At 42.5% G+C, this 20,631-nt stretch overlaps 1 long non-coding RNA gene across 1 annotated transcript; it reads right to left on the reverse strand.

Moving 5' to 3' along the window:
* Positions 1 to 1,949: 1,949 nt before the first annotated feature.
* Positions 1,950 to 20,387, reverse strand: LOC311584952. Its single transcript, XR_014775057.1, has 3 exons — positions 19,864 to 20,387; positions 16,542 to 16,713; positions 1,950 to 2,036 (listed from the first exon to the last, which is right to left on the reverse strand). It is a non-coding gene; the product is annotated as an uncharacterized lncRNA (long non-coding RNA).
* Positions 20,388 to 20,631: the final 244 nt, after the last annotated feature.

The following is a 20,631-nucleotide window of genomic DNA, read 5'->3' on the forward strand; positions in this document are numbered from 1 at the left end:
TGTTACTGCTCTGTACATATGCCTTTGCATTTGATAACAGTATATGTTATTTTTGGTTTATAAATTGAATATTGCACTATGATTCTATAATTGGAGTCTAAATGAAAGCAAAATAAACCCATTAACAGGCACAATCATAAAACTGAAGATCATCTGGGTGTGGTGGCGCACGCCTTTAATCCCAGCACTTGGAGGCAGAGGCACGTGGATCATTGTGAGTTCTAGGCTAGTCTGGTCTACAAAGCAAGTCCAGGACAGTCAAGGCTACAGAGAGAAACCTTGTCTCAAAAAACTAACAACACAACAACAACAACCCAACCAACCAACCAACCAAACCCAAAAAACTCCAAAAAAAACCAAACCAAACCATAACAAAAAACCCCTGAAGATCAGCATTCCTCTTAACACAAGCACCTTATGGCTGATGGTTGGTGTTTCAAATGTCCGCAACGCATAGCATTGCTGTTGGAAGTAATGAATTTAAACCCGTGTCCTCGTTTCCTCTGTTTTTGTATGCTCCTATGCCTCTCAGACAAAAGAAGACACATCTCACCTTAGAATTTAGTACATAGCATCCTGCACTTAGTTTCTGCTCTTTGTTTCCCTAGAATCCTACAGTGTCCTCCTCCTCTCCTTATTTACATCAGTGTGTCTGATCTTGCCTCACTAAAATTCTCCAACACACCAGTTCTGAATCGACACTCTGTGTCCTACATACCTGGGAATGTGAAACCAGAAAAAGGACAAGGAGGAGAATAGAGACTGAAGCTCATGTGTAGAGGCTGTGATGCTGCAAGCTTCCACATAGCTGGAGTCCAAGGTCCAGTGTCTCCGCAAACATCCTACTAGAGCTCTGTACTCTGTCCTTTCTCCTCCACTCCCTCCCCATGTGCGCATCCAGGATCTGAATTGGGGATTGAGGTGTGTATGTGTGTGTGTGTGTGTGTGTGTGTGTGTGTGTGTGTGCACGAGTATGCATGTGAATTGATGCCTGTCATGTGCATTTTGGGGTTGTGGAAGTAAGGAGTGTCCTTAGGAAGAGGTGTGGAGTGAACCTGGCCACCTTGATGGGACAGAGTAGGAAAGTAAGAAAAGGAGCATCTCCCACTTCCCGTCATCACACACACACACACACACACACACACACACACACGAACACACACAGATTACATCTATGTGACATAGATCCTCAGGGGCTCAAACATACTTCCTGGAAGCAGTGGGGTACTTTGCAATGAATCTAAAGTTTGCAGGTGCTAGAGAGACATGGCACCTTACATGCAAAAATGATAAATAAATAAATAAATAAATAAATAAATAAATAAATAAAACCGAGGATGAGCTTTTGTAGATATTAGGAATACTTTGGTGTGCATCCTTCTGTAGGTTTCATCCAAGAAGTACAAAAAGAGCTGGGTGTGGTGGAGTGTGTCTGCAATTCAAACACTAGAAAATTGGAAATGTGAGAATTCTGAGTTCTGGCACAGCCTGAGCTGCCAAGGGAGATCTTTTTCCTTTTCCTTTTAAAAATTAATTAATTTATTTATTCACTTTGCATCCAGATTGTAAGCCCTTCCCTCCTCTCCTCCCAGTCCCCCCTCTTTTCCTCTTACTGTTTCGTTCCCTCCTCTGTGTGGAAGCCGCCCCCTCTCCCAAAACCCCCACCTCATCAAGTTGTATCAGGACTCAACAATTCCTCTTCCCCTGTGGCCTGGCAAGGCAGTCCTTCCAGGAGGGAGGGAGTGATCAGAAAGCAAGCATCAGAGTCCACGTCAGGGACTGTGCTATATCTGTGTCGGGGGCCTAGGTTCATTCTATGCATGGTCCTTGGTTGGTGCGTCAGTCTCCATAAGCCCTTCTGGGTCTTGGTTAGTTGGCTTTGTTGGTCTTCTTGGGGGAGCTTCTGTTACCTCCACTTCCTTCTGTCCTTCCTTCCACTTTTATGCTTTGCCTAATGTTTGGCCACAAGTCTCTGCATCTGTTTGGATCTGCTGCTGAGTGTAGCCTGTCAGAGGACAGCTATGCCGGCTTCCTGACTGAAAGCATAGAAGAGTATTGTTAATAGTGTCAGGTGTGGGGTCTCTCTCATGGGGTGGCTCTCAGGTTGGGCTAGTCATTGGGTGACATTCCCTCAAGAAACCCTGTTCTTAAAAGATTTATATTTCTTTAGCTTTTATCTACTACCATGTATGTATGTATGTATGTATGTATGTATGTATGTATGATCTATCTATCATAATATCTGTTAGTCATCTATCTATTTATCTATCAATCATCATGTATCATCTATATATCTATATGTATATCTATGCCTACTATCTATCTATGCAAATTTTATCATCTACAATCCCTCTAACTATTATTATTTTATCCATTGTCTAACTATACCTGTTTCTCTATCAATGTATTCATTCTTTATCACCTGTACATCTGTAATTAATGTACGTTTTAGAGGTCTGGCCTTTATGCTGATGTACAACATGGCTTCCACATTTGACTTGTTGGTACACATTCTTCTCATTTATCAGTCCCTGTATGCTGTCTGATTGTATACCACTTGATAAATATTTGTGCCTCATATTTGACCATGTCCCCTGGATGGGGAGACCTGGTGACACTCAGAGGAAGGATAGCAGGCTACCAAGAAGAGACTTGATACCCTATGAGCATATACAGGGGGAGGTAATCCCCCTCAGGAGCAGTCATAAGGGAGGGGAATAAGGGGAAAATGGGAGGGAAGGAGGAATGAGAGGATACAAGGGATGGGATAACCATTGAGATGTAATATGAATAAATTAATAAAACATATAAAAAATAAATAAACGAAAGCTTAAAAAAAGAAAAGGATAAAAAGAAACAGAAAATTATGTTATTTAAAAATAAAATACCATGGTGTTAGAGTCATTGATGATGCTCAAAGGTGAAAAAAATGAATCATAAACATCTCTCAGAAAGAAGGCCCCCAAGGTGTGCTATCTTTCTGAATAGTGGTGAAGTAGGCTCGCACCATTAATGTATTTCACTTTTACCTAGAAAATAAAGTACTACATTTGTTAATTTAAAAAAACAATTGTGTGTGTGTTTTTTTTTTACAGGCAGATTAGAGGACAATAAAACAAACCAAACACCTCCCTCTTAACTTCCCCTCTGCAAAAGCATATAGGTTTCACTTTAAACATATATATGGGTAACTCTGTTTTGGTTGCGTATACATTATATACTTGAAATTTCATTGGTTGACTGTCTTAGACAAAGGTGGCTGACTTCCAGCTCTGAAATGTCTCCATTTCCTCTTACAATACTGGTTTCACACTTACAGAACGCTTCCTGTGCTTAGCCTTCTGGCTTTTAGCAATGCAGCAGATTGCTCATTGCTTACCCTCCAGTGAGCTTGCTATCTGCGTTGAAGCCTCTATCCCTCTCCCTCCTGCAGGCTCCTTTCCTGCCCCTTTGGGCATGGAGTTCTGAGGGTCACTGTACACACACAAACCCTTTTAAGGCAGTGTATGGTTATGCTGGAGATATTATTTGAAGACGTGTGGCATCTGACTTTTAATTTAAAAATTTAAAAATCATTTTAAGTTATGTGTTTGTGTCCCTCTGTGGGGGATGGATCTGTGTGTTCAAGGGCAGGAGTCTGTGGAGGCTAGGAGCACTGGATCTGCCTGGAGGTGGAGTTGGGAACCACCTGATGTTGGCACTGGGAACAGAATCCTGGTCCTCTGGAAGTGCAGTAGTTCTCTTAACCTTTGAGTCAACTCTCCAGCCCTTACACTTTTGTTTTTATCCTTAACTCCGCAGAATGTGTATCAATGCATATTGCCAAATTGCCATGTATGATATGGGCTGAGTAGCTGACCCTGCAAGTAAAAGTGTGTTCATTCTGCATTTCAAACCCAGCTATATTCATCTCAAGGCATCCTGCAAGGCCTCACCTGAGGCTGAGCTGGTCCATCCAACTCTGTGACAGGGAGGGGAAAAAGTGCAGCAAGAAAACTGTACCCTTAGCACAGTTAGAAGGTGAACTGTTCCCAGCTGGTGAGACTGTTGTTTATTGCATGAGATTAAAGTACCTGCAGGTGGCTGGAGAGATGGCCCAGCAGTTAAGAGCTCTTGCTGCACTCGCAGAGGACCCAGTTTGATTCCCATCACCACCACCACCACCACCACCACTAGAAAGCTCAGAATTCCGAAGGATCTGCCGCCCCCTTCTGGCCTCCATGGGCACTGCACACACGTGGTGCGCGTACAGGCAAACAGATCTATACATACACACATAAAAATTAAAAAGTGATTGCAGTGTGTAAGAGAAGTGGGAAGTTCAGCCATAGGACATTCAGCCTTTAGAGGCTCAACCATGGAGACAAATCTCAACTGAGAGCTCCAACTGTTATTTCAACCTCATGCTGTAAGCCCCCAGTTAGATGATATGATCTCTATTTCTTGCTGTTTGTTATTTCCACTTGACACCTCACCCCAGTGGACACCCTCTCTGCCTGGGGACTCTTTCTCCTGGGAACTCCAGCTGCCTTAGATATGACTTCCTTAGTTGTTTTTGCTGGATGTTTTGTGTTCCCGTTTTGATGATAGTTCGCTGTGTTTCTACTTAACTTATCGGTGATTTGCAGTTACTCTTTTAGTTTGGCTTCCTGTCCTCTCACTAAGCTTACTTATTCAAACTGAAAATATGGCAACTATAGCCTGTCCTCCATACTGCACAGCTCACCTTGCCTAGAGCCCACCAAACCTTGTTCAGTTCCATTGCTTTGCGTGGTTAGATTTTAGGATTTTGCAAGGCTGTTGTGTTCTTCCTACAGGGGCTTAATCTGAAAGGTCTGTTTTTTTGGGATTCCTTCTTTATAGGTAAGATTCTTGGTATATACATTGTCTAAGTGCTCTCATAGTATGCCTATCACCAAGCACAGCACCTGGCCCATAGCAGATGCACAGTAGCTGTTGATTTTTCTACTTTTCCCCCTTTCTTACTTAGCAGTCTTGTGGCATTTTTGAGAACTAACTCTATTTCTTTTAAAAAAAAATAATTAATTTAATTTATTTTATTTTTATGTGCACTGATTGGTATGAGGGTGTCAGATCACCTGGAACTGTAGTTTCAGACAGTTGTGAGCTGCCATGTGGGTGCTGGGAATTGAACTCAGTTCCTTTGGAAGAGCAGACACTGCTCTTAACCATCACTGAGACGTCTCTCTAGCTCCAAGAGAACTAGCTTTATTTCGCAGTTTATCTATCTATCTATCTGCCATCTACCTATCTATCCACCTATCTATATGTCTGTCTACCTACTTATCCATCTATCTGGGAGCAGGGTCTCACTATGTAGTGACAGAAGGCCTGGAATCTCTATGTTGAATAAACAGGCTTTTCACTGGGAGATATGCCTGCCTCAGCCTCCCAACTTATTTAAATTCCTAATGGTATTTGACATGTCCTATTTAAAAACTCTTTCCATTTTAGTCTTAACGCCTCCATCTTCCAGTCTCATTGATTCTTCTTCCTCTATTTGGACCCTAAAGATTGTTTTACCGAGGTAGAAAGCAAGTTTGAGAGAAAACATTCTACAAATGAAGCCTGATGCTTTTGTTTAACACTTAATTAACAATTTTACTTAATTAATTTATTCAGATTACAACTAAGTTGCTATCCCATCACTTTTATCCTCCTGTTCCTCCCTCCATCTTTCACTCCATTCCTCTCTCCTAGGTCTATGACTGAGGGGGACCTCCGTGCTTTTAACCAGTGTTATTACTGACTTTATAGTGGGCTGAGTGCGTGAATGAAGGACCCAGTGGGTGGGTGAAGGACCGAGGGCGTGGGTAAAGGATTGGATGTCGTGGTGAAGGACTGAATGCATGGATGAAGGACCAAATGCTGATGCGATGCCACCACACACGTGGGACTGTGATGATTAAGGATATGCAAAACTCCTACAGAAGTGGTTCTTCTGGAAGTGTTCCAGTACTATTATGCAGGTTCTTCTCTGCTTCTTAACAACTCGTGCATGCCACAGGAAATAAAAGACATTGCCTCAGTCTCTCTCCGCTTCCAATTCCATGTCTCAGATACAAACCTAGGGAAACACGACTTTAATTTTAGGCCTTTCAGTGATATTCTGACACATTCAGTACAGGGTTTCCAGGTGGTTTTACTGTGTCAGAAGGTAGGAAAACTTTTATCTTGTTTCCTCTGCTTAAGCTGGTTGAAGGCAAATTCCCTCTAAGCAGTGTGAGTACAGTAGCTTGCAGGACTTGATGAGATCATCATTTTGGGTCATGTGCTTCTTCTCTTCCCAGTAGCTATTAATGGAGTAACTGGAAAGCAGCAGAGCCAGTGCAGTGTGTTCTGACCCGGAATGACACCCACAGCTACAGAGCCGAGCTCCTAGTTCCACCTCTGCTCTTGTGTGCTTGGGCTAGACACAGGGAATGGTTTTCTACAATATTTAAACAACTGGCTATATTTATGAGGTATGCATCTACTTGCAACCTCCATGTGTGTCATTCAAACAAGCAAATTGATCCTACTCTGGTAGAGACCTAATCAGATTATGTTAAATTTTGTTTTAAATAATTTTTTTTGATTTAATACATTCTGTTCACTTTTCCTCCTCCCACAATTCCTCCCAGAGTGTCCTCCCCACTTTCCTACCCACTCGAGTTTACTCAGCTACTCTCCCAGCCCACCCCTACCCCTGCAGATGGAGGTATAGAAAAGACAAACTAGAAGCATGTACCCTTTTCTGGAAAAGACAGAAAAGTATCATACCTAAAGTGCGTGCTGTTCAATGTTGTATCTGTGTCATAGATTAAAGATGTAAACAAGGTTTTAAACACCATTAGGAAGCAAAAATAAGTGTAAATATTTACTTATCTAAGTTGGCCACTAAGAGCTTAAAATATTACATAAAGCATCTTCAGAAAGGAATAAAGACACAGATTTCAAAAAGATGTTGGAGATGTGTCCTTGTGGGAGAAAATGTGTCACAAGGGGGCAAGGTGGGCTTTGAGGTTCAGAAGTATGGAAGCTCAAGCCAGGCCCATTGTCACTCTTTCTTTCAGCCTGGTCTACAGAATGAATTCCAGTACCGCCATTCTTAGCAAAGGTAACCGTTTAAAACAGAACACGGGTGAAAATGTGTTTGAGCAAGGGGGCCGTGTTCTAGCCCCAGCAAGTAGCAGAACTTGGCAGCATTGGCTGCCTGCTTCTGGCTTTCAAGGGCACAAGAAAGGAGTTGTGGGGTCTCACACTGCACCCAAGGAAAGCAGCTGAAGCCAGGCATACGTCAAGAGCGTTCCCTCCATGGAGGCCTAGAGAGGCCATTGTGTGTGAAGCTGTGAAGGTGAAGTCTGGATTGCCATGGAGACCCCAAGATGTTGGTGATGCCAGGCAGAGTCATGGGATACCTCCTGAGAAAAGATTCTGACAGCCAGTGGGATCAGCCCGAGAGGCAGAAGTGTGCTGCAGTCTACAAAGCTGAAAGGAGCTGGCGATCTGAAGATCATTTCGCTATCAGACATGGAGATGGGGAGGTTGGAGTTTGCCCAGTTGGTGTTTTGGTCTTGCTTTGGTCTGGCATTTCCTTATTACGTTCTTTTTCCTCCCATTTAGGATGATGGTTTATATCTTGTGCCGTTGCATGTTGGAAGTATATGCTATACTTTTAAATTTTGATTATATAGGCAGTTAAGAGATAAGCCCCAGAAGAAACTTCCAGCTTTGTGTCCCTTTAAACGATGTTGAGACTGTGATAGACCATGGGGGACTATGGGCTAAATGCATTTTGCATTATGATATGGTTTCAAACCTACGGGGCCCAGGGAGTGAATAAAAGTGACCCTCATAGATTCATAGGGAGCAGCACTGGTTTTTTTTTTTATTACATTTTTTAATTAATTTATTCTAGCACTATTACAGGTAGGTCCTTGTTGGACTAGCTGTGGATTTGTTAGAGGAAGTGTGTCACAGGGGTGGGCCTTGAGCTTACAGGAACTCAAGCCAGGCTTAGGGTTGATCTGGCTGCTGCCTGCTGATCCAGATGTCGAACTCTCAGTTTCCTCTCCAGCCCCTTGTTTGCCTGGTACCACCATGCTTCCTGCCGTGATGATAATGGACTTAAACCTCTGAACCTGTAAGCCAGCCCCAAAGTGAAATGTTTTCCTTTATAAGAGTTGCCGTGGTCCTGGTGTCTCTTGACAGCAATGGAAACCCTAACTAAGACACTGACTGCCTTGGTTTCTGTCCTTGGTATTTCTTCTTATGTGTTATTTTCTGGTGTGTTTCCTGTCCCAGGTTCATCTTCTCCCATGTGATTTTCACAATTACTGCTATGATATTTCTAACATGTATATTTTCACATACATAAAACACCTACTTCTTAATTAGCTAGTATATGTAACGTGGTCCCTGATCCCTCCAGGGCATTAGTGCCATTCCCTGCTCTCCTCTCTGATAAGACTCCATCTTCCTTCAAGTAATCACTTCTCTGTGAATTTCCGGACTGAGCTGCATTTACCTCTAGGGCTAGGCTTTCTGTTGGCATGTATCGCTGGTACTCATGATCTGTCAATTTGAAATCGATGTGCCCTCTGGCTTGTAATGATCTCCCCCAGGTGGCTTCTTGCCTGTTTCTTTCATCATCACTCCATTCAGCAGCAGCAGAACACTGGGCTCGTTTATAACAGTGCACTGTGGCTGTGTAGACTTTGCCTTCTCCTGTGAGGTCTTCTACAATAAGAACTAAGCACATTTCTTCCCGTATTCTCAGTGCTAGCATAGTTTCCAGAAAGTGGTAGTTCTTCGCATAGAGAGACTAATTGAACCTCCTCCTCCCCACAGACATTTGTTTCAGTGTTTTTAGGGTGATTTAGCAAAGCAGGCTAGACTGAAGCAGCCCATAAGCAGCACACATTTATTTCTCATAGATTTGAAGGCTGTGGAGTTCTCCACTTCAGGGCACCGACGGGCTTGATGTTTGTGGAAGGGCCCCCTGCCAATTCATAGGTGGCTATCTTCTGTGTCTGTCATAGTGGAAGCCCTAAAGGGGTTCTCCCTGACGTCTCTTTTTAAGGGCATGGTTCTCATTCATGTGGGCTCCATCCATTTTGGGAGACATGAATACTTGTCTGTGCCTTCAGATGAGGGACTGGCAAGGGCCCAAATAAGCAATTCTTGTGTCTAGGGTGGTAATGTAATAAGATTATCAGATTTCTTACAGGATCACGGGTAAAGGGGTCACTGAGAAGAAATGTGAGTAACTCAAACAGCTGTAATGGGTCCCCCATAACTTAGCACAACCAATGCCATGATAGAAGTACTCTTCAGGCAGTGGAATCCAGCACCTGGGAAGCACTAGCTGTTAACACCACAATGAAGACCTAATCCACCAAAGCCTGCACTGTTCAGGGAAAGTTCCTACATCTACTAACCTTGGTTTTTTTGGCTTTTGTAGTTCTGCTTCTACCTAACTGTTCTCACTAGCTGAGGTGTGTCAACCCATGGTATTATTTTTGTGTGTGTTGCACGTGTTTGTGTGTGTGTGTGTGTGTGTGTTACCTGTAAACCCCATGGCCAGCAGAGTAATGATCTCTCTATGGCAAGAAGGAAGTCCAGTTCAACACAACTCAGTAGCCAGTGTTGGTTCCAACATCTAGAGTCTGGCACTAGGCAGTTTATTTTTGCTGTACATAAATACAATGCAATTTGGACAAAACGTTTCCCGGTGTACACAATCCTATGTGCACAGTCAAGCTTAAGGCATAATTACATCAAAGCTCTTTTTAAAATACTTGTCACCTCTTCCATGAAGATGGGTTATGTAGATAGACAACATGTGTTGTCTTATAGGCCTGGAGGAGGATCTAGTGTGGTCTTGTTAATTTAAATAACACAGACATCACCAGGCTATTAATCATCTCCAGTCCTCTTCTTAGGGTCTTGATTGGCAGGGGGCACCCCCCCCCCACAGGACATGTGTGGCCTGATGCTATAGATAGCACAGAGGTCACCCACACTATTAACTACCTCTGGCCTTGTTTGTAAGACTAGGGGAGCCCCTATCTGTTGGCATAGTTTAAAAATCTGTTTTAATGGGCTCTTATACTTCTACCTCCCTTTGGACCCCTTTTCCACGCTAACCTCTTCCAACCCCCCCCCCCCCCAACACTAGGTAGGAGAGAAAGATTAGAGGGGAAATGGGGTTTGGACCTCTGTGAGCTACATCTTGCTGATTCAACATGTAGAGCTCCTTGAGGCATGTCCAGTCTTCAGCGTCAGAATCTCCAGCAGTTCAGCAAACCAGCCATCCAGGAATCCAGCAATAGCAAACACAATAGCAAATAGCAGCGGAGGACAGTAGCAGTGAGAGCAGCAGCTGCTACAGGCCCTCTCAGGGCCTCTTCTATCTATACCTCGTCCAGAGTCCCCAGAATTAAACTATCTGGAGCTGGCAAAGACCATGCCCCTGCTAGTGCACGAGGCAAATCATAATCATCGCCTGCTATGATCCAGCCTCTTATCCAGCACCTGGGATTAAAATAAAAACATATTCGCACCACATAACTAGGTTTTAAAAGAAACCGAAACTCTCACTATGCCTAGCCACGCAGACATTGCAGGGACCACTAGGCTACTGACCGTATCCATTCCCAGGTCTCCAGGTGAGAAAAGGCTATACTTCTCGTTTGAAGAGACCACCTGTGTCTTTAACATTCCCAGATTTCCTAGTGCTTGTCTGTGAGCATAAGGACTTCTGTACTCCCTAAAGTTTTTGTGCTTAAAAACCCACCCTGAGAGAGGCTCGGGTCTACACTGCGGTCCCAAACAGTGTGGTCTCTGGGTGGCTAATAAAGACTTTCAATCGGCTTGAACCTGTGTCCAAGTGATCTCCTCTGGAAGATAGCCCACAACTCAGCTGCATTACCAAAAAGCCCACTCCAGTATGGGTAAGGACCCACCATGGCTGCATCTCTGTAGCTCTCTGTGTGACTCTCTGTGGTCTCTACTCACGTGTTCTCGCCACACGGCTGTTTATTGCATACATGCGCCAGTAGTAGCTTTGTAAGTCTTTTAACTTCAGTGAGATTTCTGACCCTTCTAAGTTGTGTTATTTTCCTCAGTCTTTTGTTCTCCCCCCTCAATTCCCCCCAGGAGATGTTTCAGATCAGAGGAAGTAATTACACAACAACACCTTAGAGATCGCCCACTCCTAACATCAGTCTCCTCGGGTTAGTTTTAAAGCATATTAACAGAAGATAAAGATATTTAGCTCAGAACGATGTTGGAATAGCTTCCTTGCCCCTTATACTAGTCAGCTATTTCTTTTTTTTCTTTTTTTCTTTTTTTTTCCTCCTTTCTTAATTTATTCTTCTTACATCTCAATGGTTATCTCATCCCTTGTATCCTCCCATTCTTCCCTCCCTCCCAATTTCCCCTTATTCCCCTCCCCTATGACTGTTCCTGAGGGGGATTACCTCCCCCTCTATATGATCATAGGGTATCAAGTCTCTTCTTGGTAACTTGCTGTCCTTCCTCTGATTGCCACCAGGTCTCCCCGTCCAGGGGACATGGTCAAAGGTGAGTCACCAGAGTATGTGAGAAAGTAATATCCCACTCTCCACTCTACCGTGGAGAGTGTTCTGTCCATTGGCTAGATCTGGGTAGGGGCTTAAGGTTTACCGCTGTATTGTCCTTGGCTGGTGCCGTAGTTTGAGCGGGACCCCTGTGCCCAAATCTGCCTATCATAATGTTCTACTTGTAGGCTTCTAGGGCCCTCTGGGTCCTTCTACTTTGCCTTTCTCCCATGATCATAATGAGTGAGTTAACCCAGAAGCAGAAAGACTCAAATGGTATATACTCACTTATATCTGCATATTAGCCCAACGGGCATGTCCCACGAAAGCCTTCACTTACCAGGAAACTGTGACAGAGGAGAGGACATTCTAGTGGGACTCTAGATGAGAGAATCATGGGAGAAAAGCTATTTCTTAAATATCTTCTCTAGAGAGTCAAATCAGCAGCAGTTTTCATAAAGAGGGCCAGATCTCTGTCCTAGTGAAAAGGAGAAGAGATTAATAATTGCAGGGAAAACGGGGAGGGTTTCTTTTTTTCTGATGAAGGACCATGGCTTACAGAGCAAAGATTGGGCACACAAGTGAGAAAGACTGCCAGCCCTGTGAAGGGCAGGGCATCAGGCTTTCATGTAGGGGTCTACTCCTAAGAGATGAAAGATAACATGAAAGGTTGTGACTTCTTGTGGTGGAATATTACTTTCTTTCTCTTTTGTTTTCCTTGTGATTCTGGCATCGAACTTAGGCCTGATGCATGCCAGCGAAGTACTTTCTATCTGGGCTATATTACTAGACCTAAACATGAATCCCTATTGTTTCAAAATCTAGTCTATGTAATTGTTAAAGAAAAATTTATTTAGTGTGTATGTGTGTAAACATTTGTGCACACACACACATGCTATAGCATGCACACGGAGGCCAGAGCATAGCATGTAGGAGTCAGTTTTCTCCTATCATGTGGGCTTTGTGGATTGAACTAGGTATCAGGCTTTATAGCTGACCTTTGCCTACAGAGCCACCTTGCTGGCTTATTGTATTTTTAAAATAATTTATTTGATGACACCCAGTAAATGGCTGGAAAACTGGAAAGGAGATTACTGTATGAGGTTGAATTTATTAATTTCTTACTTTTTGAAGTTGGGATTGAGCAGGCTTTGGTGTCAGATAAGAAATACCTCTTTCTAGGAAATATGAACAACACAGTTGTTGCACAAATAGGTTTATCTGCAGTTGGAATAATTTGGTAAGTTTTCTAGAACTTTATCAGTAGATAATTTAGCAAATAGAGTTCTTTCTTTGACTTCTTCGGATATTTTTCCCAATTCTTTTTTTAAATGTTTAAATTTATTCTTATTTCATATAATACATTCCAACTGTATTTTTCCCCTCACTCGACTCCTCCTAGTTCCCTCCCCCACCTTCCTTCTCTTCCCTGATCCACTCCTCCTCTGTCTCCCTTCAAAAAATGAGCAGGCCTCCAAGGGATACAGTTTAACAAGATACAATAAAGCCAGGCACAACCCCTCATATCAGGGCTGGGCGATAGGAAGAACAACAAGCAAAAGAGTCAGAGATACCTCCACCCCCAGTGTTAGGGGCATCACAAAAACACCAAGCTAACAACCATCACGTATATGCAGAGCACACAGCTTCAGTCTCTGTGAGCCCCTATGAGCCTTACTTAGTTGATTCTGTTGGCTGTGTTCTCCTGGTGTCCCTTGACTCATCTGGCTCCTAGAATTCTTTCCCCGTTTTCCCTGGGGTTCCCTGGGAAGAACCCAAAGGAGGTCTCCGATTTGAACTCTCTCCACCTAATGTTGCCTACTGTTTGGCTGTGGCTCTCTAGGTGTCTGTGCCAGTCTTCTTCCATCAGCTGCTGGAGGAAGCCTCTCTGATAATGACTGGGCTAGGCACTGATCTATGAGTATAGTAAAATATCATTCAGAAGCATGTTATTTATTTTTTTCCATCTTAATTGTTACCACTCTAATTGAACCTGGGAGAGCGGAGCCTAAGAATGAGGCGGACCAAAGTCTTATGCAATAACCATCTTTATTCAGGAAACCAGACCATTTATATGCTGAGGGTTAGGCAAAGTCATATGTGCAAGGTTCACTTGAGTTCAAGCTGAATCTGGTTACTGGGGAAGGTCACATGAGTTCAGGCTATATACAGTGAGGAGGACAAATGATGCTTAGAAACATGTTTGAATAAAAAAAGTATGATGATGGATAATCTGAAGCAAATCTCATTCCTGTTTACACCTCTGAGGGGCACTTTCCAAGAATAACCCTTGGGAGGAACACACATTATATGACTCTTGCCTTGTTTACTTCGAGTTTTCTCATAAGCTTTCCGAAATCTCTGCACATGAAGAGTGTTCTGGCAATGACCAGATAAACTTATGGAGAGGTGTATCTACTATATAGTAATAATTTAGGGTCTGGAGAGATGGCTCAATGGTTAAGAGCACTGACTGTTCTTCCAGAGGACCTGGGTTCAATTCCCAGCACCCACATAGCAGGTCATAACTGTCTATAACTCCAAGATCTGACACCCTCACACAGACATACATGCAGGTAAAACATCAATGCACATAAAAGTAAAGAGATTATTTTTTAAAAAGGATCTAGCATCTGTCTTTTAACTTACTAATCCCATGGTGACTACATAGTGATAGGTAGTTTTTGTTTGTTTGTTTTGTGTTTTACTTTTTGAGATTTTTTCTACACAGGTTGCTACATAGTCTTCTGTAAATCTACTTTGCAACTAGTGATTTTACTCCTTAAAAGAGCCGTAAGAAATGCACTTAGGGCTGCTTTATTTAACCAGGCAGTTACTGGTAACCTCTTAGGCACACCCCAATAAATATCAAGCTCATTTCCAACTTGGTTTAAAATTGTGGTGGTGTTCTAATTCTTGCCTAGTGGGACCAACATAACCTATGTTTGGGTTCCCAGAATGCATATGGAAGCCAGACAAGGTAGGACTTGTCTCTCCAGCACTCCTACAACAAGGCAAGAAGCAGAGACTGGAGAATTCTATGGGTGTTCACAAGCCAATGCAGGAAGAGGTGTATTTGTGCTTATACAATGAATGCATTACTTTAAAAGTGTCATTTTTTATGGCTGAAGCTTTAATGTTTAAAATTGGAGGATATGAAAGTAAGGAATATAGCCGGGCGTGGTGGTGCATGCCTTTAATCTTAGCACTCGGGAGGCAGAGGCGGGTGGATCACTGTGAGTTCGAGGCCAGCCAAGACTAACACAGAGAGACCCTGTCTTGAAAAACCAAACCAAACCAAACCAAAACAAAACAAAAAAAGTAAAGAATATATTGGATGAGATACTTGGGTTTTCCTTCAATAGAGGAGAAGGATAAATCCACCAAGGCAACTGGCTCTGTACAAGGGGCTTTGTCACTTATTTGACTTAAATCAAACCTAATGGTTTTGTTTCTTTTCCAGTTTGCCTTTCAGTCTACTCATGGATGGACTTGGTGAGAGAATAGCTAACTCTTGGGCACGGTGGTGGTCACTGTCAGACAACTGCAGACAGCTGTGTGGGCATTTCAGTGGCTGATGCTCCCTATGAAACCAGAAAGGAAGAGCAGGACAAAGGAGAAAATCAGCTGTGCAACCAAAAGTGGATTTAGATAGCAGCGACAAAGTGGCCGCTGCCGCCATGGGGACAGTTGCTGAGCCACGCAGCAGGGAGTCTGCCCACCCTGCTGCTTCTTTTGGCACAGTGATTTGATAAAAACCTATTTTGGGATGGAATGTCCACAGAACTGGAGTGTCTTCAGCTCCCAAGGTTTTCTCTGAATGACTGGCTAACAGGTGCCAAAAGGGCCCTGTGGCAGAAATATTCCAGACCCACTGTCATTGTTCTAATTTTACACCTGCCCAGGTTGCACAGCTTGGATGTGTTCCCTCTTAAAAAGGAAGCATTTTATTTGTTTCTGCAGGGAAAAAAAGAGGCAAATAAAATGTAGACACAATAGTGTTTCCGTAGACACATACATGAGTGCATTTTGACTAAAGACTTTTTTTTTCTGATTTTTAAGTTAAATACCGAAGTTACGATTACACCATTCAATCCTACATGAGTTTTGTATAGAGTGGGGTCTCTCTGGATGAAAAGATGTTGGCATACCTTAATTTGAACCATGTGTGGAGCTATCTTGGCTTTCTGAAAACTTGTTACAGATGCAGATCTCAATAGTATTATTATTATTTTATTTTAGTTGTAGTACATGCCAAGATAAGCTCCTGAAATGACAATCAGCTCAGAGTGAGAAAAAAAGCAAATATGAAACAATATGGTAGGAGGTGATTAAACTCTGCAGTGCTTACAGACCTAATGAGTTTAGAGGTGGTTATCCCCCAAGTGGATTATCACCCCTTTGATGCCATGGGCCATGTTAAGTCCTTGTGCTTAATTCTCAATTTTCTTAAAACACTTGCTCTCTATAATCAGATCTCTTGCCAGATCACATCATGACATTGAACTACAAGGCCTTTGAAAACTAGGAGAAACTTGCTAATACAGATTTGATTAACATATGCTGTTCATTGCCTGGTGCAACAGTCTCCGTGTTTCAGTTTGCCTTATCTGTAGAGGGAGTCAAAGAGGCCTTGATTGGATGTCTAAGGAGCAGACAAAGAAATGTGTTTGTTCACATTGGTAGAGTCTTATCAAAGATCATGGTCTCATCCCCATGATAATGGCAACCCACTGCTCCCCATCCAGCTCAGAGGGATGCCAAAGCCTTCCTCTGGTCTGAGTGCCAATGTTGGCAATGTATGCAAAGAGTAGTATTTACATATAATTGACCAGTATGTGCAAAATCTACACCTGCAACTTCCTCCTTCTGGTTCTTTATAGCCTGAGACTGCTCATCCACAGACACCTCTCACCAGTCTACCAAGACAGAGCAATGATAACACCTGCAACGTACCTAATAAAGATGCTGAGGTCTGCCTTGCTTGCATAGTGGTTCTAGCCGCATCAGCCTGCACATAGCTCATCTAATGCTTTTCTGCACCTGTTTGTGTGTGTCGGTCCTTTCTTCATTCCTTTGCCATCTCTAGTCAGGATTCCAGAACCAAGCAGGGTGGGATGTGCTACCTCTGAAGGGACACAAAACACATTTAACATGGGCACTTGGCAACCTGCCATCGCACACAGCTGCTTAGGCAAAATTACTGTATCCATCCTTCTCTGTAAATACACATGATATCTCACCAATGACTTCATCCTTTAAGGGCATCAATTTGAAATACCCTTAAAGGAAGCATAATTATCTACCAGTATCCTTGCAAGGGGCCATGTTTCATACTTGTCTTAGGTGGAGTTTCTATTTCTGTGATGAAACAGCATAGTCAAAGCAAATTTGAGAGGAAAGGGCTTATTTCACTTACTCTTCTTTACCACTGTTTAGTATCAAAGTCAATCAGAGCAGGAAGATAGAGTCTGGAGCTGATGCAGAGGCTATGGAGGAGTGCTGCTTACTGGCTTGCTCCTCATGGCTTGCTCATCCTGGGACCACCAGCCCAGGGATGACACTACCTACAATGGGCTAGGCTCTTCCCGATTCATCACTCATTAAGAACATGCCCTGTAGGTAAGCCCAATAGGCTTGCCTAGAGCCAGATCTTATGGAGGCAGTTTCTCAGGTAAGTTTCCTACTCTCAGATTATGTCAAGTTGACATAAAACTAACCAAAACAACACATAAGTGCAAGGTACTGCCTAACTGGCTACATTCATGACATTTATTTACTAAAGTGAAGGCTGTTTCATTTCTGGCACTCTCAAGATCTCACTGTTGTCTGTCTTGGGACCCACAATGTGAAAAGTCAAGCACTGTTTAGTTGTTTGATACTTGGAGATAGTATGTTCCATATTTGTAAATCTTAGCTTATTTTACTGACATCAATTGTGAATCTGCTCATGTTAAATGGGAGCCCTGTCCAACCAAATGTTATGAAAACCATCTAAACTGAAACCAGTGAGCACTATGATTAGTGCCTTCAGAGGGTCTGTCACTGTAACACCACTCACAGCTTCCTCTGAGGTGTCATTGGAAGGAAAAAAATATGGCCTTCAACTGCCAAGTGTTACACCTTCTTGAGGGACATGAATTGGTAGTGTACTGGACGCCCTTAGACAGAGGCTTTACAGACCACAACTATGTCACCTTCTGTACCACTTGCCTATGATAATTATGAACAACTAATTTGATGGAATATAAATCAGGTCTTTTCCCTCAATGGTCAGGTGTGGAAAAAAATTGACTTATCCAGAGTACCAGACTGTATAGAGGGGAGGTATAAGGCACAAAGTGTTGAAGTGGTTAAGTAGAGGAAGGTTGAAATGTTAGCTTGTGTCATTTGCCCTGACAAGACAAACACTCAAGAATTCAAGGAGGCTAAAGCGCAGGACATAAAGTAAAGTAGAAATGGAATGTGTGCTTATCAAACCTCTGGGGAAAAGTATAAGGTGTGGCAAGGAGCAGATGGTGGATACGCAGCAAAACAAACAGAAACCCCAAACACCATGACATAAAACTTAGTCCTTAGCTCCTAATGGGCGTGTATATACTTTGGAGGTATCCTATGGTTTAAATATGTCACCTGCAATTTTGTGTTATAAACACATTTATCAATGCAATCAAGTGCGAGTGTGGGCCCTCAACGGGAGGCGTTTGTTGCATGAATAAAGATTCAGCCTTCAATAATGGATTAATAACAACTAAAGGGTTGTGTGTTGGGTCTCCACCTGACCCCATCAGTGGTTCTCAATGTGTGGGTTGTGATCCTGTTGTGAGTCAAACAACCCTGTCACAGGGGTTGCATTTTAGATATCCTGTATCAGATATTTACATGAAGATTCACAGCAGTAGCCAAAGTACAGTTGTGAAGTAGCAATGAAGATAATTTTGTGACTGTGGATCACCACAGCATGAGGAAAGCATTAAAGGATGACAGTACGAGGAAGGCTGAGAACCACTGTTTTAGTTGCTACCAAGGAGGACTTTTTGTCAGATGGTGGCTTCTGGATTTCAAAGTTTCCAAAACTTTGATAAATACATTTTTCTTATAAATTAACCAGGTGTGGCATGTTATTATAGTAACACAAAGTTGACTAAGACTAGAAAATTGAGGAGTATGAAACACAGCTTTTTAAGTTCTTACCTGAAAAATCAAAAGTCACTAAAAGTCAAAACAACCAGAGAATGCCATAGTTTGCTTACCCCCAAGTCCCCCACAAAACTCCAAATGATAACAACAGCACACAGCTTAATAAAAAAATTAATAAGTAAAATAACTAGTCTATTAGCTGGAGGAATTTCAGTTTTAGAGTGAGAATGACTTGTCAGAGATTATGTAACTGAAAATTCTGTAAGCAGACTTTTAGTTTACATTAAGTTTTGAAACTTGGCACCATTTACTGTCTCTATATCACTTTAATCCTTATAGTGCAAGATAAAAGTGCCCATCTTGTAAAATTGTGGTAACAATAGGATAATAAATTCAAGGATATTCTCATATCGTGGAGCTCATAGTAGCCTCCTTTGCGGTAACAGTCTGTAAGTTTTCTACTAGCAAATATGCCATGGTTTTCCTACTGCATTAGTTTACAGTAATGTATTACATTTTGTTAGTTAGTTTGTTCACTTTTTTGGTCCCCTGTAATGAATTATTATACAATTAGTGTCTCAGAACAATTTATTCATAGACAGTTCTGAAGGCCAGATTTACTGGGCTCAAACCAAAGTGCCATCAGAGCTGGTTTCTAGAAGATCTAGAAAGGACCATGTGTTCTGTCATACTAACAATAGCATGACTGTTATGGAGGGAACCAGCCATTCTCTTATCTTAGGATTCTAGATATGTTCTACAGGAGGGATTTATGCCTGGTCCTGTAAACTTAGTCCAAAGCCCATGGCTGGGAAAGGTGTAGGGGAATCTACTTCTGTTGTTTTGCTATATAGATATGATGCTAAGCCTGCTTCTACATATTTGTATCTGTACTCATGGTTTTGTGCTGCTCTTTGCTTGGATCTGAGAACCATCTATCTTCAGTGGGTGATGGTTAATGCAGGGACTAACGAGTGAATAAGTGAGTGCAGAGTGCTTATCATAATCTGTTTCCTCCCATCCAAGGCTAAGGGAACATCATGGAAAGTGTGGAAAGAAAGTAAGATCCCCAAGTGGAAAGAGCGCTAGGAAACACTGCATTCTGGACACTACGTGGTTGTCACACCTGTGAACTTACTGTGGCCGTGCCTATCTGCTTAAGACAGTGCCCATCCATGTCCCATGATGGAGGAGAGCAGGGCTCATGAGGTCTCCCCTCTTCCTGGGGACCAGCAAGCAGTTGATATTTGCTGGTAGAGTCATATTCCTCAGTTGAAGGCACAGATGATTTGCCCTTGCTCGAGCAAACAGCCTCCATCAATGCTCATGCCAACAATCCTCCTTAAATCCCATGGGACAGGAACAAGAAGAAGAAGAAGAAGAAGAAGAAGAAGAAGAAGAAGAAGAAGAAGAAGAAGAAGAAGAAGAAGAAGACATTAAAACATGATGGAGACTTGGGAAGAAGAAAGGGTTCAGTGGGAGGGGGAGGAGTTAAGAGGATAATATGATCAAACTAAGTCACATATATTTAATAAATTGGTGAAGCAATAAGTTAAAAAATAATAATAGGAAAAAAGAAAGAATTGACTCTGGCTGTCTCAGCAACCCAGGGCTGTATGTCCCGTCTTCTAATCACAGGGATTTTTGTCTTCTGTAAGCCAATTAAAAGAGTCAAATAAACAATGAAAAGCAGAAAAATAAGATTTATCCAATATGGCCACAATGAAAAATTTGGCAGGAAGATGCCGGGAGTCTCCACCTGCTCCTTCAGGGTCCTTGTGTGAGGGTAGGATTGAAGTAGAAGGCAAGTGATAATACTTAACCAAGGAATTTGGCCAAAGAATGGTTCCCTGACCTTCCTACCCTTCTCCTGCAAGCTGTCTCTTCTACACGGTCTCTTATTTAT

The sequence above is a fragment of the Acomys minous genome (assembly GCF_964271855.1).
Source record: "Acomys minous genome assembly, chromosome: 15".
Classification (NCBI taxonomy): Eukaryota; Metazoa; Chordata; class Mammalia; order Rodentia; family Muridae; genus Acomys; species Acomys minous.